At 44.7% G+C, this 23,504-nt stretch overlaps 1 protein-coding gene across 1 annotated transcript in view; it reads left to right on the top strand.

The window, feature by feature from the left end:
• The window catches only part of LOC115101302 (lys-63-specific deubiquitinase BRCC36), a 44,107-nt gene extending 24,429 nt beyond the window's left edge, over positions 1–19,678 (top strand). The window contains exon 8 of the mRNA XM_065004832.1: positions 19,396–19,678. The gene's annotated coding sequence lies outside the window, so the exon portion shown is untranslated. The remainder of the gene's footprint in view (positions 1–19,395) is intronic.
• The last annotated feature ends 3,826 nt before the right edge of the window (positions 19,679–23,504 follow it).

Raw genomic sequence — 23,504 nt, 5'->3', positions numbered from 1 at the left:
TGTGTTTTATATATATTTTCACACTAAGAGGTTGAAATATGATGGCCCCGGGGGGTAGGGCTGCTATTTTGTTAGTTTTTCTGTGTTGTTTGTAACTTGTTTTGTTCATAATGTTGCTGCTACCATCTCTTATGACCAAAAAAAGCTTCTGGACATCAGAACTAGGATTATTCACCTCAAATTGGACGAGGAGTTCTTTAATTAGTCGGACGTGAGGGATTTACTGCAGACACCCGACCAGGCCCTGATCCCAGTGATTCGCTGGAGAAGGAAACTGAGATTTCGAGGCAGAAGATCAGGGTGCCTTGCAGGGATCAGATGACGAGAGGCTAATCTGCTCTTGCACTCCGTTCTGCTAGCTAACGATCAATCGCTGGAAAATAAATGGAATGAACTGATAGCACTTATATCCTACCAATGGGACATTCAAAACTGTAATATCTTATGTTTCACTGAGTCGTGGCTGAAAGACGACATCAAGAACATACAGCTGGCAGGTTATGCACTCTATCGGCAGACAGAGCAGCACCCTCTGGAAGACACGGGGCGGGGGCCTATGGATTTATGTAAACAACAGCTGGTGCACGATATCTAGGGAAGTCTCAAAGTTTTGCTCGCCTGAGGTTGAGTATCTCATGATAAGCTGTAGACCACACTATCTTCCTAGAGAGTTTTCATCTGTATTTTTCATAGCTGTCTACATACCACCATAGAGCAAGGTTGGCACTAAAACCATACTAAATGAGCTGTGTTCCGCCATAAGCAAAGAGGAACACGCTCATCCAGAGGCAGCGTTCCTAGTTGTCGGTGACTTTAATGCAGAGAAACATAAATCCGTTTTACTGAATTTCTATCAGCATGTTAAATGTGCAACCAGAGGGAAAATAATTCTAGACCACGTTTACTCCACACACAGAGACGCGTACAAAGCTCTCCCTCGGTCTATAAAAAAGTGGTCAGATGAAGCAGATGCTAAACTACAGGACTGTTTTGCTAGCACAGACTGGAAAATGTTCCCGGGATTCTTCCGATGGCATTGAGGAGTAGTACTTCACATCAGTCACTAGCTTCATTAATAAGTGCATTGAGGATGTCGTCCCCACAGTGACTGTATGTGCATACCCCAACCAGAAGCCATGGATTACAGGCAACATTCGCACTGAGCTAAAGGGTAGAGCTGCCGCTTTCAAAGAGAAATCCCGCTATGTTCTCCGACAAACCATCAAACAGGTAAAGTGTCAATACAGGACTAAGTTCGGATTGTACTACACCGGCTTCGACGCTCGTCGTATGTGGCAGGGCTTGCAAACTACTACAGGCTACAAAGGGAAGCGCAGCCAAGAGCTGTCCAGTGACACAAGCATACCAGACAAGCTAAATACAAGCGAATACCGTATGTTCTATGCACGCTTCGAGGCAAGTAACACTGAAACATGCATGAGAGCATTATCTGTTCCAGATGACTGTGTGATCACGCTCTCGGCAGCCGATGAGAGTTAGACCTTTAAACACGTCAACATTCACAAGGCTGCTGGGCCAGACGGATTACCAGGACGTGTACTCCAAGCATGCGCTGACCAACTGGCAAGTGTCTTCACTGACATTTTCAACCTCTCCCTATCTGAGTTTGTAAAACCAACATGTTTCAAGCAGACCACCATAGTCTCTGTGCCCAAGAACACTAAGGTAACCAGCCTAAATGACTACCGACCCGTAGCACTCACGTCTGTAGCCATGAAATGCTTTGAAAGACTAGTCATGGCTCACATCAACACTATTATCCCAGAAACCCTAGACACACTCCAATTTGTACACCGCACCAACAGATCCACAGATGATGCAATCTCTATTGCACTTCACACTGTCCTTTCCCACCTGGACAAAAGGAACACCTATGTGAGAATGCTATTCATTGACTACAGCTCAGCGTTCAACACCATAGTGCCCTCAAAGCTCATCACTAAGCTAAGGACCCTGGGACTAAACACCTCCCTCTGCAACTGGATCCTAGACTTCCTGACGGGCCGTCCCCAGTTGGTAAGGGTAGGTAACAACACATCCGCCACGCTGATCCTCAATACGGGGGGCCCTCAGGGGTGCGTGCTCAGTCCCCTCCTGTACTCCCAGTTCACTCATGACTGCACGGCCTGGCACAACTCCAACATCATCATTAAGTTTGCAGATGACACAACAGTGGTAGGCCTGATCACCGACAACAGTGAGGCAGCCTATAGGGAGGAGGTCAGAGACCTGACCGTGTGGTGCCAGGACAACCACCTCTCCCTCAACGTGATCAAAACAAAGGAGATGATTGTGGACTACAGGAAAAGGAGGACCGAGCACGCCCCCATTTTCATTGACAGCGCTGTAGTGGAATAGGTTGAGAGCTTCAAGTTCCTTGGCGCCCACACCACCAATAAATTAACATGGTCCAAGCACACCAAGACAGTCGTGAAGAGGGCATGACAAAGACTGAAATGATTTAGCATGGGTCCTCAGATCCTTACTAAATGAGTACTAAATCCTTACTAAACCATACTAAATGAGCTGTGTTCCGCCATAAGCAAAGAGGAAAACGCTCATCCAGAGGCGGAGCTGCACCATCGAGGAGCTGCACCATCAAGAGCATCCTGACTGGTTACATCACTGCCTGGTATGGCAACTGCTCGGCCTCTGACTGCAAGTCACTACAGAGGGTGGTGCATATGGCCCAGTACATCACTGGGGCCAAGCTTCCTGCCAACCAGGACCAGTCTGTGCCAGAGGAAGGCCCTAAAAATGGTCAAATACTCCAGCCACCCTAGTCATAGACTGTTCTCTCTGCTACCGCACGGCAAGTGGTACCAGAGTGCCAAGTCTAGGTCCAAGAGGCTTCTAAGCTGCTTCTACCCCCAAAGCCATAAGACACCTGAACAGCTAATCAAATGACTATTTGCACCCCCCCATACGCTGCTGCTACTCTCTGTTATTATCTATGCAATAGCCACTGTAGCCATAATAGCATAACCCTACCTGCATGTACATAATTACCACAGTTACCTCGACACCGGTGCCACGGCACATTGACACATTGACTCTGTACCGGTACCCCCTGTATATAGCCCCACTATTGTTATTTCTGCTGGTCTTATATTATTTGTTTTTCTTTCCCCCAAAAAGTAAGAGATATTTTCTTAAAACTGCATTGTTGGTTAAGGGCTTGTAAGTTAATCGGCGCATGTGACAAATACAGTTACAAATACAGTAATGACCCTTTGTGTAATTGCTGTTTGAAAAGGCCCCCTGAAATGTCTGCCTTTTTTGGTGGGATGACATCACCAGGTGGTAAAGTAGTTAATAGACCAATAAGAAAGAGATTTCCAAACCTGGGGCAATAAAAGTTACTTTTCACCTCCCCACTCAGAGCACTCCCAGGCAGTCCTAGCAAAATTATTTTTTCTCAGCTTTTTGCTGAGAAGTTTTTTGTTGTACTTTTTTGACAATTTTTATTGAAAACAATCACATTAACGCAATTAAATTGTTAACCAGAAATGATTTGATATTCAGATAAAAACGACTGCATTGGACCTTTAAGTCTCTCCGTTTATGTGCAATCCAACTCCATTCACACACGCTCTAGCAACCACGTGTACGCATGTTAGTTCTCACATCAACACATGCACACATTCACATTCTCTCTGATTCCAAGAGCAGTTTTACTTGGTAACCCTCCATAAGCCTGTTTATTATGGCTACATAAGCATGAAATGATAGCAGAGTTACACATTTGCTGGTATTTATGGACAGCAGTAACTTAATTATGAAATTGTTTAATGTGGGAAAAACTCAGTGTACAGTGATTACAGAGGACCTTTGCATAGACAGTATACCATTTCCCCACAATTTAAAGTATGTTACTGCGATAAATGTAGGTGTAACCATTAACTCTCTTCTGATGTGTCCCAATGCTGTAATCTGTAAGGGTCTTTCACCTGCTTGTAGACTTGGCCACCCTGACAGCCAGTCTTTATGTGTCGACTCATGACAAGAACTATGGCGATTGTAGAGATTTAAACTATGGGAGCGGGAACCATCAATCTGAGAGGAGGGCCTGCGAGAAGGTCCGCCCCCCTCACACATCCATAGATACCCTGTCACAAGGCAGGAGATTGGCTCAGATGCACTCCATTGGGCTCCTCATCTTGATTTAAAGGTCTCTCAAGTGAGGAAGATAGATTGGTAGGGGAGTGAGGTAAAAAAGGAGTTAAAACGGGTTAAATGCTTTCTGTCCTCTACTCTCTCGTGTCAACAGTCGGTCTGTCCAGTAAAAATTAGGACACCATTCAGATATAGGCAGTTGCGATGATACTACGTTTTCCCAGAAAATGTTATAGTCTCTTGTGAAAAATGGTCTCTTGTCAATGAGGCTTGAAATGGTGTACCTTGCAGGATAAGATACCGTATATGACTAGGAGGATTAATGTGGCTCTGTTGTGCTGAGGTGCATGAATGGGTTTTCATGTACCAACGTGCCTTCACTCTCTCCTGACATCTCTTCCTGTCCTCTCATTAATAATAACCAAGGGGCTGCATCTGCAGTAATTTCACCCACGGTCGCCTCACCCCCTTGGCTGGGTGGGACTTCCTGGAGAAGGGCCTGTTTTCAGTGTAACCCAGTCAGCACAGACTGAGGTGCTCTGATGCGGAGCAGCAGCCTGCAGCCACACAGCCAAGCAAGGATAGAATTTATGTAGCTCTCTCTGTGTCCTGCAGTGTGGCGGAGACAAGTTTTACAGACGGGTGGATCTTGCCATCCCCAGAAGCTACTGGCGGCCAGGGGAGAATGGCTTTCCATTCTGCTGTATTAAACTGGTAATGAGGACAGACCAGCCTTCTCCATGCAGCTCCCACCTCCTGTTGTCACATTAGGGCCGGTCCTAGGCATAAGCGACATAAGCAGTAGTTCAATTTACTACTAAAAGTAAGAATAGTGGAGTACATCACGTGCAATTTTGACATTTGTCTGTGGACCAGCAGTTTTTCTCTTGTTATGTCAGTCACTGACAGTCACTCAATTAGCCATGTGAGCTAACAATTTTTAGATTGGTAGTTAGTCTAGCCAGCAAACTTGTAGTTATCATGGCCGAATACCGACCGGGCACGCAAGGCACATGCCCAAGGGCCCTGACCTCCATGGTGTAAGTCATGAATAGCAGGGAATGTGCTTTAAAACTGCAAAAATGTATCTCCACCCCATGTAGAACGAATGTAGAAGTGTTCAAAAACATATTATATTTTATTTACAATAAAAGTGACTCCAAAATACAATAAATTATGTACCATTCATTTGCATTGGGCACAGCATAATCCAAAACACAACCAAAACAAACAAATTCATACAACACGTTTTCCCAGAAAATGTTATAGTCTCTTGTGAAAAATGGTCTCTTGTCAATGAGGCTTGAAATGGTGTACCTTGCAGGATAAGATACCGTATATGACTAGGAGGATTAATGTGGCTCTGTTGTGCTGAGGTGCATGAATGGGTTTTCATGTACCAACGTGCCTTCACTCTCTCCTGACATCTCTTCCTGTCCTCTCATTAATAATAACCAAGGGGCTGCATCTGCAGTAATTTCACCCACGGTCGCCTCACCCCCTTGGCTGGGTGGGACTTCCTGGAGAAGGGCCTGTTTTCAGTGTAACCCAGTCAGCACAGACTGAGGTGCTCTGATGCGGAGCAGCAGCCTGCAGCCACACAGCCAAGCAAGGATAGAATTTATGTAGCTCTCTCTGTGTCCTGCAGTGTGGCGGAGACAAGTTTTACAGACGGGTGGATCTTGCCATCCCCAGAAGCTACTGGCGGCCAGGGGAGAATGGCTTTCCATTCTGCTGTATTAAACTGGTAATGAGGACAGACCAGCCTTCTCCATGCAGCTCCCACCTCCTGTTGTCACATTAGGGCCGGTCCTAGGCATAAGCGACATAAGCAGTAGTTCAATTTACTACTAAAAGTAAGAATAGTGGAGTACATCACGTGCAATTTTGACATTTGTCTGTGGACCAGCAGTTTTTCTCTTGTTATGTCAGTCACTGACAGTCACTCAATTAGCCATGTGAGCTAACAATTTTTAGATTGGTAGTTAGTCTAGCCAGCAAACTTGTAGTTATCATGGCCGAATACCGACCGGGCACGCAAGGCACATGCCCAAGGGCCCTGACCTCCATGGTGTAAGTCATGAATAGCAGGGAATGTGCTTTAAAACTGCAAAAATGTATCTCCACCCCATGTAGAACGAATGTAGAAGTGTTCAAAAACATATTATATTTTATTTACAATAAAAGTGACTCCAAAATACAATAAATTATGTACCATTCATTTGCATTGGGCACAGCATAATCCAAAACACAACCAAAACAAACAAATTCATACAACACGTTTGTAGTCACAAGCTTTAATGTACTGATTGCGTGCTAGAAATATGGGACCAAATACAAAACATTTGACCTAATTTAATACTGTAAGTGAATTTGTCCAAATACTTGTGACACCTTCAGATGGGGGGGGGGGGGGGGGCTAGATACATGAAGTGCTTTCATTTCTAAACAGTAAAACAGATATGTATGAAAATACCCTCAAATAAAAGGTGACATTCTGTACCGTCACCAAATTAAAAGCTTTACTGTCCAAATAAATACGCAGGGGAGTATATTCATCAAAATGGAAAAGAACAGAGTTGCTAAGCTCATCACTTAGAGGCTGTGAGTGATTGGTGACATGTGACCTGTGATTTGATTTAATATTTGAGAGAGTCTTGTGGAGCTTTTAGCTCTGTGTAGACGGTGTGGGACTGGGAATCCTTGAGAAAAGGACCCAAGAAGGGATTCCACATTAGTGACCCCCGACACTACCTCGATAAAAAGTTGGGACCTCTCAGCTATGTGCTAGCGCTGCAGCTTGTTCAGCAGGATAGAGGGCCTTGACTCTGGTTTATGCCATGACAAACCTGCTACCCCCGGGGGTGCTACAGTTGTAACAGACTTGCAGGTCAAGACCACCCTGGAGGAAAGGTGCCATTGTAGGGAACTAAGGGAAAACACCATCATACAGCAGTTTTAATGTATTATCCAAGCAAGTTATTAGTGATCTGTGGAATACAGCATGTATGACAACAGGCATACATACAACTATTATTGACAAATGGTGCAGGTGATTGAGGTTGCCAACTAAGAATGTCAGGATGTGAGCGTAATTTAATATTGATTGATAAACAAGCAGAGGAGGCTGGTGGGAGAACCTACAGGAGGATGGGCTCATTGTAATGGCTGGAACGGAATAAATGCTTTTCATATCTTTGATGTGTTTGATACCTTTTCATTACTTCCATTCCAGCCATTACAATGAGCCCATCCTCCTATAGCTCCTCCCACCAGCCTCCTCTGTAAACAACATATCTTTAAAGTACCACAACAGCACATGTTTGATTTATTTTTTATAACTTAAAGACGATGCCCAAAGCTTACCCATAATGTTGCACAACGATTTAAGTCAATAAATTAACATTTTAGTCAAAGTAGGATACACAGTACCTTCAGAAAGTATTCATACCCCTTGACCTTATTCAACATTTTGTTGTGTCTGAATTCAAAATGGATTAAATATATTTATTTCTCTCACTCATCTACACACAATACCCCATAATGACAAAGTGAAAACATATTTTTTGAAATGTTTGGTAATGTATTGAAAATTAATACATACATATCTAATTTACATAAGTATTCACACCCCGGAGTCAATACAGAATAGAATCACTTAGAATTAGAATCACTTTTGGCAGCAATTACAGCTGTGTTTTTCTGGGTAAGTCTTTAAGAGCTTTGCACACCTGGATTATACAATATTTGCACATAATTATTTAAAAACTTCTTCAAGCTTTGTCCTCCCTTCAGAAAATCAGATCACAACTCCATTCTGCTCGTCTATTCCAATAGGCAGAAACTCAAACAGAAAGTACGCTTGCTAAGGTCTATTCAACTTTGGTCTGACCAATCGGAATCCATCCTTCAATATTGTTTTGATCACGCGGACTGGGATATGTTCTGGGTTACTATAACTCTGAGAATAACATTGACGTATACACTGTGACTGAGTTCATCAGGAAGGGGATATTCCCATTATGACTATTAAAACCTAACCAAACCAAAAACCTTGGATAGATGGCAGCATTCGCAAAAAACTGATACCGCGAACCACCGCATTTAACTATGGCAAGGTGATTGGGAATACGATTGAATACAAAACAGTGCAGTTATTCCCTCCGTAAGGCAACCAAACAGGCAAAACGTCAGTACAGAGACAAAGTGGAGTCGCAATTCAACGGCTCAGACACGAGAAGTCTGAGGCAGGGACTCCAGACAATCACGGATTACAAAGGATGAAGACCAGCAACGTTGCGGACACCGACATCTTGCTGCCAGACAAGCTAAACCCTTTCTTCACCCGCTTTGAGAATAACACAGTGCCACCGACGGGGGCCGCTCCCAAGGACTGTGGGCTCTCTATCTCTGTGGCCAAAGTGAGTAAGATATTTAAGCGTGTTAACCCTTGCAAGGCTGCCGACCCAGACGGCATCCCTAGCCGCGTCCTCAGAGCATGTGCAGACCAGCTGACTAGAGTGTTTATGGACATATTCAATCTTTCCCTGTCCTAGTCTGCTGTCCCCACTTACTTCAAGATGTACACCCTTGTTCCTGTACCCAAGAAAGCAAAGGTAACTGAACTAAATGACTATTGCCCCTTGGCACTCACTTCTGTCATCATGAAGAGATTTGAGAGGCTAGTTAAGGATCATATCACCTCCACCTTACCTGACACCCTAGACCCACTTCAATTTGCATACCGCACCAATAGATCCACGCCATGCAATGGCCATCACACTGCATACTGCCCTATCCCACCTGGATAAGAGGAATACCTATGTCAGAATGATGTACATTGACTACAGCTCAGTTTTCAATACCATAGTACCCTCCAAGCTCATCATTAAGCTTGGGGACCTGGGTCTGAACCCTGCCCTGTGCAACTGGGTTGTGGACTTCTGAATAGGCCGTCCCCAAGTGGTGAAGGTAGTAAACAACATCTCCACTATGCTGATCCTCATCACAGGGGCACCACAAGGGTGTGTGCTCAGCCCCCGACAGGGTCACAGTGGAGAATGTGAAAAGCTTCAAGTTTCTCGGCGTACATATCACTGACAACCTGAAATGGTCCACCCACACAGACAGTGTGGTGAAGAAGGCGCAACAGTGCCTCTTCAACCTCAGGACCCTGAAGAAATTTGGCTTGGCGTGTAAGACCCTCACAAACTTTTACAGATGCACCATTGAGAGCATCCTGTCGGGCTGTATCACTGCCTGGTACGGCAACTTTACCGCCCACAACCGCATCACTGGGGGCACACTGCTTGCCCTCCAGGACAGCTACAGCACCTGATGTCACTGGAAGGCCAAAAAATCACCAACAATGACATCAACCACCTGAGCCCAAGCCTGTTCACACTGCACTCGGTCCGCAGGTAGTATTACATTTCATTACATTTCATTATAGTACAACGGTTTGATTTGTCTAATCTTAGCAATTTCTTCTTAGCTAGCTACATAGCCGTCTTTGTATCATAGATAATTGCGTAATTATCGTATTTCGTCGCCCTAACGCAGTCTACACTGCTATCTGCCCTGCAGCTAGCCAGCTAGCTAACGTCCACCGTCTACCGATTAGCAGCACAACTATTACACTCAACTGAACGACTTGATTAGTGTAGTGTTAGCTAGCTACATAGTTGTCTCTGCTGTCTTCGTATCCAAGATAATTGTGTAGTTTAGAGTGTGTAGTTTTAGAGTGATTATCTTAATTTACCGAGGTTAGCTAGCCAGCTATTTGTCGTCCTTAACGTAGGAGACACTGCTAGCTAGCCAACAGCTAGCCAACGTCTACCGAACAGAACTTCCGCACTCATTTACATTTACATTTAAGTCATTTAGCAGACGCTCTTATCCAGAGCGACTTACAAATTGGTGCGTTCACCTTAAGACATCCAGTGGAACAGCCACTTTACAATAGTGCATCTAAATCTTTTAAGGGGGGAGGGGGTGAGAAGGATTACTTTATCCTATCCTAGGTATTCCTGAAAGAGGTGGGGTTTCAGGTGTCTCCGGAAGGTGGTGATTGACTCCGCTGTCCTGGCGTCGTGAGGGAGTTTGTTCCACCATTGGGGGGCCAGAGCAGCGAACAGTTTTGACTGGGCTGCGCGGGAACTGTACTTCCTCAGTGGTAGGGAGGCGAGCAGGCCAGAGGTGGATGAACGCAGTGCCCTTGTTTGGGTGTAGGGCCTGATCAGAGCCTGGAGGTACTGAGGTGCCGTTCCCCTCACAGCTCCGTAGGCAAGCACCATGGTCTTGTAGCGGATGCGAGCTTCAACTGGAAGCCAGTGGAGAGAGCGGAGGAGCGGGGTGACGTGAGAGAACTTGGGAAGGTTGAACACCAGACGGGCACTCAACAACCCGGTCGCATTTCGCTTCGCTCCACAGGTAGTATCATATTTTTCATTTCATTTCATTACAGTACAACGGCTTGATTTGTTTGATCGTAGCTAGCTACATAGCTAGCTACATAGCCGTCTTTGTATCAAAGATAATTGTGTAGTCTAGAGCGATTTCCTAGGTTAGCTAGCCAGCTATTGTCGTTCTTTTAACGCAACGTAACGTAATCAACACTGCTAGCTAGCCAGCTAGCCCCGAATAGCAGCACAGTAGAAACTATTACACTCAACGGAACGACTTGATTAGTGTAGTGTCAACAACGCAGCCACTGCCAGCTAGCCTACATAGTCAACAACGCAGCCTCTGCCAGCTAGCCTACTTCAGCAGTACTGTATCATTTTAATCATTTTAGTCAATAAGATTCTTGCTACGTAAGCTTAACTTTCTGAACACTCGAGACGTGTAGTCCACTTGTCATTCCAATCTCCTTTGCATTAGCGTAGCCTCTTGTGTAGCCTGTCAACTATGTGTCTGTCTATCCCTGTTCTCTCCTCTCTGCACAGACCATACAAACGCTCCACACCGCGTGGCCGCGGCCACCCTAATCTGGTGGTCCCAGCGCACGACCCACGTGGAGTTCCAGGTCTCCGGTAGCCTCTGGAACTGCCGATCTGCGGCCAACAAGGCAGAGTTCATCTCAGCCTATGCCCCCTCCAGTCCCTCGACTTCTTGGCACTGACGGAAACATGGATCACCACAGACAACACTGCTACTCCTACTGCTCTCTCTTCGTCTGCCCACGTGTTCTCGCACACCCCGAGAGCTTCTGGTCAGCGGGGTGGTGGCACCGGGATCCTCATCTCTCCCAAGTGGTCATTCTCTCTTTCTCCCTTACCCATCTGTCTATCGCCTCCTTTGAATTCCATGCTGTCACAGTTACCAGCCCTTTCAAGCTTAACATCCTTATCATTTATCGCCCTCCAGGTTCCTCGGAGAGTTCATCAATGAGCTTGATGCCTTGATAAGCTCCTTTCCTGAGGACGGCTCACCTCTCACAGTTCTGGGCGACTTTAACCTCCCCACGTCTACCTTTGACTCATTCCTCTCTGCCTCCTTCTTTCCACTCCTCTCCTCTTTTGACCTCACCCTCTCACCTTCCCCCCTACTCACAAGGCAGGAAATACGCTCAACCTCATCTTTACTAGATGCTGTTCTTCCACTAACCTCATTGCAACTCCCCTCCAAGTCTCCGACCACTACCTTGTATCCTTTTCCCTCTCGCTCTCATCCAACACTTCCCACACTGCCCCTACTGGATGGTATCGCGCCGTCCCAACCTTCGCTCTCTCTCCCCCGCTACTCTCTCCTCTTCCATCCTATCATCTCTTCCCTCTGCTCAAACCTTCTCCAACCTATCTCCTGATTCTGCCTCCTCAACCCTCCTCTCCTCCCTTTCTGCATCCTTTGACTCTCTATGTCCCCTATCCTCCAGGCCGGCTCGGTCCTCCCCTCCCGCTCCGTGGCTCGACGACTCATTGCGAGCTCACAGAACAGGGCTCCGGGCAGCGGAGCGGAAATGGAGGAAAACCCGCCTCCCTGCGGACCTGGCATCCTTTCACTCCCTCCTCTCTACATTTTCCTCTTCTCTCTCTGCTGCTAAAGCCACTTTCTACCACTCTAAATTCCAAGCATCTGCCTCTAACCCTAGGAAGCTCTTTGCCACCTTCTCCTCCCTCCTGAATCCCCCCCCTCCTCTCTGCAGATGACTTCGTCAACCATTTTGAAAAGAAGGTCGACGACATCCGATCCTTGTTTGCTAAGTCAAACGACACCGCTGGTTCTGCTCACACTGCCCTACCCTGTGCTCTGACCTCTTTCTCCCTCTCTCTCCAGATGAAATCTCGCGTCTTGTGACGGCCGGCCGCCCAACAACCTGCCCGCTTGACCCTATCCCCTCCTCTTCTCCAGACCATTTCCGGAGACCTTCTCCCTTACCTCACCTCGCTCATCAACTCATCCCTGACCGCTGGCTAAGTCCCTTCCGTCTTCAAGAGAGCGAGAGTTGCACCCCTTCTGAAAAAACCTACACTCGATCCCTCCGATGTCAACAACTACAGACCAGTATCCCTTCTTTCTTTTCTCTCCAAAACTCTTGAACGTGCCGTCCTTGGCCAGCTCTCCCGCTATCTCTCTCAGAATGACCTTCTTGATCCATATCAGTCAGGTTTCAAGACTAGTCATTCAACTGAGACTGCTCTTCTCTGTATCACGGAGGCGCTCCGCACTGCTAAAGCTAACGCTCTCTCCTCTGCTCTCATCCTTCTAGACCTATCGGCTGCCTTCGATACTGTGAACCATCAGATCCTCCTCCTCTCCACCCTCTCCGAGTTGGGCATCTCCGGCGCGGCCCACGCTTGGATTGCGTCCTACCTGACAGGTCGCTCCTACCAGGTGGCGTGGCGAGAATCCGTCTCCACACCACGTGCTCTCACCACTGGTGTCCCCAGGGCTCTGTTCTAGGCCCTCTCCTATTCTCGCTATACACCAAGTCACTTGGCTCTGTCATAACCTCACATGGTCTCTCCTATCATTGCTATGCAGACGACACACAATTAATCTTCTCCTTTCCCCCTTCTGATGACCAGGTGGCGAATCGCATCTCTGCATGTCTGGCAGACATATCAGTGTGGATGACGGATCACCACCTCAAGCTGAACCTCGGCAAGACGGAGCTGCTCTTCCTCCCGGGAAGGACTGCCCGTTCCATGATCTCGCCATCACGGTTGACAACTCCATTGTGTCCTCCTCCCAGAGCGCTAAGAACCTTGGCGTGATCCTGGACAACACCCTGTCGTTCTCAACTAACATCAAGGCGGTGGCCCGTTCCTGTAGGTTCATGCTCTACAACATCCGCAGAGTACGACCCTGCCTCACACAGGAAGCGGCGCAGGTCCTAATCCAGGCACTTGTCATCTCCCGTCTGGATTACTGCAACTCGCTGTTGGCTGGGCTCCTGCCTGTGCCATTAAACCCCTACAACTCATCCAGAACGCTGCAGCCCGTCTGGTGTTCAGCCTTCCCAAGTTCTCTCACGTCACCCCGCTCCTCCGCTCTCTCCACTGGCTTCCAGTTGAAGCTCGCATCCGCTACAAGACCATGGTGCTTGCCTACGGAGCTGTGAGGGGAACGGCACCTCAGTACCTCCAGGCTCTGATCAGGCCCTACACCCAAACAAGGGCACTGCGTTCATCCACCTCTGGCCTGCTCGCCTCCCTACCACTGAGGAAGTACAGTTCCCGCTCAGCCCAGTCAAAACTGTTCGCTGCTCTGGCCCCCCAATGGTGGAACAAACTCCCTCACGACGCCAGGACAGTGGAGTCAATCACCACCTTCCGGAGACACCTGAAACCCCACCTCTTTAAGGAATACCTAGGATAGGATAAAGTAATCCCTCTCACCCCCCTTAAAAGATTTAGATGCACTACTGTTCCACTGGATGTCATAAGGTGAATGCACCAATTTGTAAGTCGCTCTGGATAAGAGCGCCTGCTAAATGACTTAAATGTAAACGTAAATGCTATCATCCAGATGGCGAGGTCAGTAAATGTGCATCAAAGCTGGTATCATGAGACTGAAAAAGAGCTTCTATCTAAAGGTCATCAAACTGTTGGCCTTTACCCATCACTAGCCGGCCTCCACCAAGTACCCTTTCCTGAATTTAGTCACTGTCATTAGCCGGATACTAACCGGTTACTCAAACCTGCACCATAGAGGCTGCTGCCCTATGTACATAGACATGGAATCACTGGTCACTTTAATTATCTTAACTGTTAACTGTTTTACTCATTTCAAATGTACAGTTGAAGTCGGAAGTTTACATACACCTTACCCAAATACATTTAAACTCTGTTTTTCAGAATAAATTACATTTAATCCTAGTAAAAATTCACTGTCTTAGGTCAGTTAGGATCACCACTTTATTTTAAGAATGTCAAATGTCAGAATAATATTAGAGAGAATTATTTATTTCAGCTTTTATTTCTTTCATCACATTCCCAGTGGGTCAGAAGTTTACATACACTCAATTAGTATTTGGTAGCATTGCCTTTAAATTATTTAACTTGGGTCAAATATTTTGGGTAGTCTTCCACAAGCTTCCCACAATGGATTGTGTGAATTCTGGCCCATTCCTCCTGACAGAGCTGGTGCAACAGAGTCAGGTTTGTAGGCCTCCTTGCTCGCACACACTTTTTCAGTTCTGCCAAGACATTTTCAATAGGATTGAGGTCAGGGCTTAAGTCCTCAAGCCATTTTGCCACAACTTTGGAAATATACTTTGGGTCATTGTCCATTTGGAAGACCCATTTGCGACCAAGCTTTAACTTCCTGACTGATGTCTTGAGATGTTGCTCCAATAAATCCACATAATTTTCCAGCCTCATGATGCCATCTATTTTGTGAAGTGCACCAGTCACTCCTGCAACAAAGCACCCCCACAACATGATCATGCCACCCCCGTGCTTCACAGTTGGGATGGTGATCCTTGGCTTGCATGCCTCCCCCTTTTCCCTCCAAACATAACAATGGTCATTATGGCCAAACAGTTATATTTTTGTTTCATCAGACCAGAGGACATTTCTCCAAAAAGTACGATATTGGTCCCCATGTGCAGTTGCAAACTGTAGTCTGACTTTTTTATGGCGGTTTTGGAGCAGTGGCTTCTTCCTTGCTGAGCGGCCTTTCACGTTATGTCGTTATGGGACTTGTTTTAATGTGGATATAGATACTTTTGTACTATGTTTCCTCTAGCATCTTCACAATGTCCTTTGCTGTTGTTCTGGGATTGATTTGCACTTTCGCACCAAAAATCCTATAGAACTGCAAGAATCCTATAGGATTCAATGATTACTTTTTATTTCCAATAGAAAAAAAATAGGATTCCAATAGGATTTCAATAGGATTCTGATAGAGGTGACACAAAATCCTATAGAACTGCAAGAATCCTATAGGTGCTACGCTCGTTAGATGAATTAGACAGGTGCAGCGTGGTAGGCAAACATCTTACTTTGATTGAAAATGAACACCGAAAAAAAAAATATATATATGTAAAGTTCTGCAGGCTATACAGCAACTAACAAAATCAAGATCCCACAAACTAAGGTGGAAAACAGGCTGCCTAAGTATGATCTCCAATCAGAGACAACGATAGACAGCTGCCTCTGATTGGGAACCATACCCGGCCAACAAAGAAATAGAACACGTAGATTACCCACCCTAGTCACACCCTGACCTAACCAAAATAGAGAATAAAAAGGATCTCTAAGGTCAGGGCGTGACAATAGGACTGTAAGAATCCTATAGGATTCTATTGGAAAAATCACTAATCCTATAGGATTTTTTGACTAGGGATGCCATTCCATGAGAGCAGCATTTGTTTTTTAACTCGAAGCAATGAGTTCAATTGGTCCTCCATGACAACAAAATAATCATAAACAATAATAAGTCCTTAGTTGTGGGTCATGCTCAGGTTAAACAATTTGGCTAATCTATATTTCCAAGTGCTATTCTTGAAGATCAAGGGTTATTCAATTCATTGGAATGAATGGAAATTTGACAAACCTGATTTTTAATGTAAAGATATAACCTAATCATATTATTTACTGTATTAAAGTAGAATGCAATGGATTAGAAGAAGCCTATATAACCAACCCATAAAGTAAAATGCAACATCTATTAATGGCCAGCTATGTACACTTTAACATTTATTTATCCTGCAATAGCCTAGATGTCTTTCAATTGGCAATATTTATTTTAGTCTCCTTCTAATGCCAATTAAGGGGAAAGTAATCTAAAAGTAACTGAAAGTAATCAGATTACTGTCACTGATTACAATTTTGGAGAGGTAAGTAGTAACTGTAACAAAATTACATTTAGAAAGTAACCTACGCAACCCTGGGTACATCATTTGCATCATGAGCAAAGTCATGTATGTAGCCTATCATTTTACTTCCCAAATCAGGGTCTGATTTGGCTTCGCTGTATCGCAGCGGAATACTCCCAGCAGCCTACCTACAAAGGCTGTCCATTACAATATGGAAAAGCGCATGTCTCTAAATCTTTCAATAGTAATCCATATTACCGGAGCTTCATCTTATTACTATTTCTATTGCGGATTCGAGGAATTTATGGAAAATGTTAACACTTTGGAGATATCAATAGATGGCAAAGTTAAAGATACTGGTTTTCCCTAAATGTTTATGACAACTCCAGCTGCAGAACCAGCCATAGCCTAGCTCTTTTGAATACAGTGTAGTTTAAAAAAAAACAGCAACAACAGATAACATTAGCTAGCTAGATAAGGTTAGCGTGCTAGCTAGCGACACTGACAGCTGTCAGTGCCCTATTTGATGATGTTTCTCCACTCTACGTGGAAATCACCTTGATGTTCCTTCCCACCCCCAATTCGTGAATATGTATTGCTTGCGTCATTCTTCAGAGATGTAACCTAAACAAGCATTTCGGCTCTAGAACAGGAATTACGTCAGAATAGGGGGGGGGGCATTGGTCAGTGGATTACATCATTCTGATTACATTAGAAGTTCCAGTGCATGGTGAGGGGTCATTTGAAGCAGAGCTGTGTGCTGGCTATAACTAATAGTATGACCCCTACTGATGACAGCTCATTTTTCAGTTTTGATGAAAAAGTCTTGCTCTTATTGCTGGCCATAGCTCATACAACGGTTATTATGTCCAACAAACAGATGGTATTTTAAAAAACAAGGCTTGCTTTTCAAGAAACATCACTTGCTTGTTTTTTCATGTTGAATGATGTAAAACATATGGATAGGATTTGCAAGTGGGAATTTTTGGTAACACTTTATTTTAAGGGTACCTAATAAACCATTTACAAGGCATTTATAAATTGTATATTTCATTAAAGATCCTGTGTTGTTGCTTATTCTTTTTCCAGGTTGTGGTACTAATGGATTGTCTACCAAAGGCATACCCATCTTATTGTGAGAAATTACACTGGTCACTCGCAACATTTATCAAGTATTTATTAAGTATAACTAGGGCTCACTTTAGATTAGGGACTGCAAAAAGACTTGACTAATGATTAGTAAATGGTTTATAAATGTGGGAGTAATGAGTAATAAATGGTGAACACAGAATTTGTACATTCTTTTTTAAAGGTTTATTAGATACCCTTAAAATAAAGTGTTGGCAAATTTTTCTCTCGTGTTCTTTTTGGGAGATTTGTTCATCAGAATGGTCATTTTCCTGTGTACAGTGCTCACCACTATCAAATCTCACCAGAAGATGTTGCTCTTGGTCCAAACACACAACTAACCAGCGCCTACAGTATATTCCGTCTTCCGGTTTTTCATGTAAAGGGGGAAATATGAAAAGAGAACATGAAAATAGCCAGACATTCCCCTCTTCCTCTTCTTGCCCATTTATTGATCTTTAGTTTTCTGAGGTTCATTGGCCACTGAGACTGCGGTTGTTTTTATGCTCCGTGTCAGAGGAGTGCTCAGAGAAAGAGCTAATCCTGTGTGATTTCAGGTGAAAAGGGTTGTAATAGGCACAGCCAACGGTCTGTTTTTCAAACTGAGTGAAAACAGTAACAGAAAAACTGACATGAGACACTGGAGCTCTAACAGACTGTAAGAGGTTCATTTCCACCAGCACCTTGAATGAAACTCCTCAAGGACCCCAGTGAGAAATAAATAGTGAAAAATAGATTATACCACATTACAGTATCCAAACAGTATTCCCTATGCAGAGGGCAGAGGAGGATAGACACACCATCTTAGCAGGGTATGTGTCTACAGCTGGGCCTCAAGGGAGGGGATGCTGCCAAGTGGACAAGCCCCCCCAGTATCTGGAGAGTCTTGAGGATTATGGTGGTCATGATGGTGCTTAAATCTATGGGGTGCTGGGGGGATGGCTGTGCTCTGACACACTTCCTCACCGCAGAACAGGAATCAGTCAAGGATATCCAACCGAACATCAGTCATGCATGGGGAACAGCCAGCGAGTAGAATGAACTCGTTCATCCGTGCAGCTCCCGAGGGGGATATGGGGGATGAGGAGGATGGGGAAGGAGGGGGATACTGGACATACTACAAGTACACAGACAATACAACACACACCCAGAAGACTGCCATTATTTGAAGTGAATTTCTCTGGGCCTCCAGAGTGGGGCAGCGGTCTAAGGCACTGCATTGCATCCCCTGAGGCGTCACTACAGACCCGGGTTCGGTCCCGCAGCCGGCCGCGACCGGGAGACCCATTAGGTTGCGCACAATTGGCCCAGCGTCGTCCGGGTTAGGGGAGGGTTTGGCCGGCAAGGATGTCCTTGTCCCATCGCGCTCTAGTGACTCCTATGGCGGGCTGGGCTCATGCGCACTGCAACAGTCGCTAGTTAAGCGAGCAGTGTGTCAAGAAGCAGTGAGGGTGGCCATATAAGAAATTAGTGATCAGCAAAGCAGTCAAAAATACCTCTGCTTTAACTGCAGTTAAGCATTTGAATGTTTTTCCCCCATTCTTCCACTTTAAATCCCACTTTCTTGCTCTCTCTGCACTCCCCCCTTTCTGCCCCCCCCCTCTCTCTCTTGTCCCTCTGTTCATCTCCCTGGCCCTATCTCTGTCTCAATGATTCCCCTTTTCTCTCTGTCCCCCCCCTCTCTTACTCTCTCTCTTTACGCCCCTCCCCCCTCTCATAAGTTGTATATTTTATTGTGTTGATGGTGTTCATGTGTATTGTGTATTTATGTATGCTGTGTCAAATAATTCAGCATTAAGTGCTATTGATACTATTTGAATTTGAAATAAACCTCTCTTTCTCTCTCAAACTCTCTCCTCCCCAAGGACGTTGCACAGCTGTGAATCCATTTGCTCCACGAGGGACCACCATCCTGTCTGCGGGACATAGAAGGCTTCCACTCCACAGCTGATCCATGATGGAGGCACTATCATGGAGGCCAGCTGCAATAGCTTGCTTACATATCATAACAACAGATTTCATAGACACTGTATGTTGTCAAAGGAGGTCTTACCCATTTTTACAGTCTATATCATGACTTGTTAAAGTGCCCTTGGCTGTCTGAAATGCAAAGTATTAAAACATTACAATCTCAAGATAAAGAACATACGCAGCGAGGAGGCTACTTGTTTGCATTTCATTACCACATCCAACATCCCATATTCAGTGGGATGGTTATACTGCATAGGGCCTCCCTTTCTCCCTTTATAAAATCACCATGGTAGCTCTCTGACCCAACAGGGAGGAGAGTTAAACGAAAAAGAAGACACTGCTTTTATGAGGGAAATTTAGCCATAAATGAGAGCGGGTGTGAACACAGAGGTACCCTGACGGGGAGGAGAGAGTCAGAGAGTTCATGGTAGCAGTTATAGCCTCAATCCAGCCAATAATGATTCAACACTGATTGGGGCCTAAGTCTCAGGCTGCAAAATAATTGGGGAAATGTTGTATAGCAAGAAAGCAAACAAACAACAAACTTTGAACCATTTGTCACCTTCTGTTTCGATCTTCTTTCAAAATATATACAGTGGGCCCTGAGGGACCAATAAAAAGTGCACAAAGAAAGACACTCTGTGAGAAACCCAAGCACATTAAAGAGATTTTCTGGAAGTTTCGTATAATTTCAGCCAGTAGTTTTGAAAGTACAGATCAAGAGCCAAAACGGCTCCCCGAAAATGTTGCACAATTGTGTACAACCCCATCACGCCATTGTTCTCAAGCCTCTGTAGCGTGTGCCCAAAGAGATGAAAAAACTCTATGGTGTTCCTGTGGTGTGCATGTTGGGTGTGTATGTTAGTCTCACCCCATGCAACCTCATTGGACAACACTGGGCCGACCTGATCCCCGCCTCCCACTTTAACCTGGCAAACTCATTGGACATCATTCCACTTGCCAATCAATATTGTCTATCACGTTTCATTGTTGCAGGCCAGTTCCTGACTTTCCGTAGTTGCAAGTATGGTCTCATCAGACTAGTACGGCAAACAAGCAAGTGAATGTGATTATGTATTTTTATACAATGGAAAAGTTATAGTTATATGTTTGCATTACATTTCCTATTCCTTGAAAGTTGTGTATTGATTATATATAGCATTTGCCTACATGATGAATGATGATCGCTGGAAATCAATTGCAATGTTGGATTATTACCCCATACCTGTATAAAAACAAATATGGCTGTCTATCAATAATGACAAAACATCTGGCACTGAAGGAGGTGTAGCCTGATGACTCAGGATTATGCATGTCAGCTGCAACAACAAGTAAAATCAATCTTAACGGAGAGCTTCAGTCTTAAAATGGGTGGCTAGTATATATACAGTGCCTTGCGAAAGTATTCGGCCCCCTTGAACTTTGCGACCTTTTGCCACATTTCAGGCTTCAAACATAAAGATATAAAACTGTATTTTTTTGTGAAGAATCAACAACAAGTGGGACACAATCATGAAGTGGAACAACATTTATTGGATATTTCAAACTTTTTTAACAAATCAAAAACTGAAAAATTGGGCGTGCAAAATTATTCAGCCCCCTTAAGTTAATACTTTGTAGCGCCACCTTTTGCTGCGATTACAGCTGTAAGTCGCTTGGGGTATGTCTCTATCAGTTTTGCACATCGAGAGACTGAAATTTTTTCCCATTCCTCCTTGCAAAACAGCTCGAGCTAAGTGAGGTTGGATGGAGAGCATTTGTGAACAGCAGTTTTCAGTTCTTTCCACAGATTCTCGATTGGATTCAGGTCTGGACTTTGACTTGGCTATTCTAACACCTGGATATGTTTATTTTTGAACCATTCCATTGTAGATTTTGCTTTATGTTTTGGATCATTGTCTTGTTGGAAGACAAATCTCCGTCCCAGTCTCAGGTCTTTTGCAGACTCCATCAGGTTTTCTTCCAGAATGGTCCTGTATTTGGCTCCATCCATCTTCCCATAAAACTTAACCATCTTCCCTGTCCCTGCTGAAGAAAAGCAGGCCCAAACCATGATGCTGCCACCACCATGTTTGACAGTGGGGATGGTATGTTCAGGGTGATGAGCTGTGTTGCTTTACGCCAAACATAACGTTTTGCATTGTTGCCAAAAAGTTCAATTTTGGTTTCATCTGACCAGAGCACCTTCTTCCACATGCTTGGTGTGTCTCCCAGGTGGCTTGTGGCAAACTTTAAACAACACTTTTTATGGATATCTTTAAGAAATGGCTTTCTTCTTGCCACTCTTCCATAAAGGCCAGATTTGTGCAATATACGACTGATTGTTGTCCTATGGACAGAGTCTCCCACCTCAGCTGTAGATCTCTGCAGTTCATCCAGAGTGATCATGGGCCTCTTGGCTGCATCTCTGATCAGTCTTCTCCTTGTATGAGCTGAAAGTTTAGAGGGACGGCCAGGTCTTGGTAGATTTGCAGTGGTCTGATACTCCTTCCATTTCAATATTATCGCTTGCACAGTGCTCCTTGGGATGTTTAAAGCTTGGGAAATCTTTTTGTATCCAAATCCGGCTTTAAACTTCTTCACAACAGTATCTCGGACCTGCCTGGTGTGTTCCTTGTTCTTCATGATGCTCTCTGCGCTTTTAACGGACCACTGAGACTATCACAGTGCAGGTGCATTTATACGGAGACTTGATTACACACAGGTGGATTGTATTTATCATCATTAGTCATTTAGGTCAACATTGGATCATTCAGAGATCCTCACTGAACTTCTGGAGAGAGTTTGCTGCACTGAAAGTAAAGGGGCTGAATAATTTTGCAATTGAGCAAGTTGAGGAAAATGAACTGCTTGGTGTAACCCTGGATTGTAAACTGACATGGTCAAAACATATTGATGCAATGGTTGGTAAGATGGGGAAAGATCTGTCCCAGTGGCAATTTTAGCATGTAAATCTTGGTGGGGCAAAAAAAACTAAAGTGGGATTCATGCCAGCAAAGCCACGACACGACACAACACAACACATTAATTCCATTATAACGGTGACAAACGGTGCCCACAAAAAGCTGTCTCAACATCTTACCACTGCTAAACCTGGCTATCAGCAGAGCCTTTCTGTCAGCGAAAGAGTTAATTCAGTCTCATTTACTGTCTTTCAAAAAAACATAGTTGACATGGCTGACTTGCTTAAACAAATGTGGTTTCTAATGACAATTGAGATGTACAAACTATGGCACAAGGCAACAACAAGCAGATAAGAGGAAATCCTTAATTTCAATTAATTAAGACATTAATGAGTGAGCTAGGACGGACGTAGTCAATATAACTATTTTTTTAGCACTTTTGAAATGTACAGCGACAGAATTCAGAACATGGGCCATTCTTACAGTGTTCTCCCTGTACACCAAGTCAGAACTGTAGGATAAATAAATAAAGGGGGCATATAAAGCAGACAATGAAAGCTCTTACAATATTTGATGATTACATTTCTATAAAACAGGTTATATGCTACATGTGCACCACCAAGTCAGAACATTAGGCAAAATTAAGAGGGATAAATTGACCAAATTATTAGGTTGAAGCACATGGGCTACTAACATCTTACACTTAGTATTACTTTCTTAGCTACTGTATCCATATCCCCCTGGATTTTGGAGCTGCCTTACTCAAGAAAACAAAACACCAACGCCAACAGTGAAGAGGAGACTCCAGGATGCTGGCCTTCTAGGAAAAGTTCCTCTGTCCAGTGTCTGTGCTCTTGTGCCCATCTTAATCTTTTCTTTTTATTGGCCAGTCTGAGAAATAGCTTTTTCTTTGCAACTCTGCGTAGAAGGCCAGCATTCCGGAGTCGCCTCTTCACTGTTGAGGCTGAGACTGGTGTTTTGCGGGTACTATATAATGAAGCTGCCAGTTGAGAACTTGTGAGGCATCTGTCACTCTAATTTACTTGTTCTCTTGAGCAGTTGTGCACCCGGGCCTCCCATTCCTCTTTCTATTCTGGTTA

The sequence above is a fragment of the Oncorhynchus nerka genome, linkage group LG19 (assembly GCF_034236695.1).
Source record: "Oncorhynchus nerka isolate Pitt River linkage group LG19, Oner_Uvic_2.0, whole genome shotgun sequence".
Taxonomy (NCBI): domain Eukaryota; kingdom Metazoa; phylum Chordata; class Actinopteri; order Salmoniformes; family Salmonidae; genus Oncorhynchus; species Oncorhynchus nerka.
Note: the sequence above shows the minus strand (reverse complement) of the source record. Positions and strands in the feature narration are given on the sequence as shown.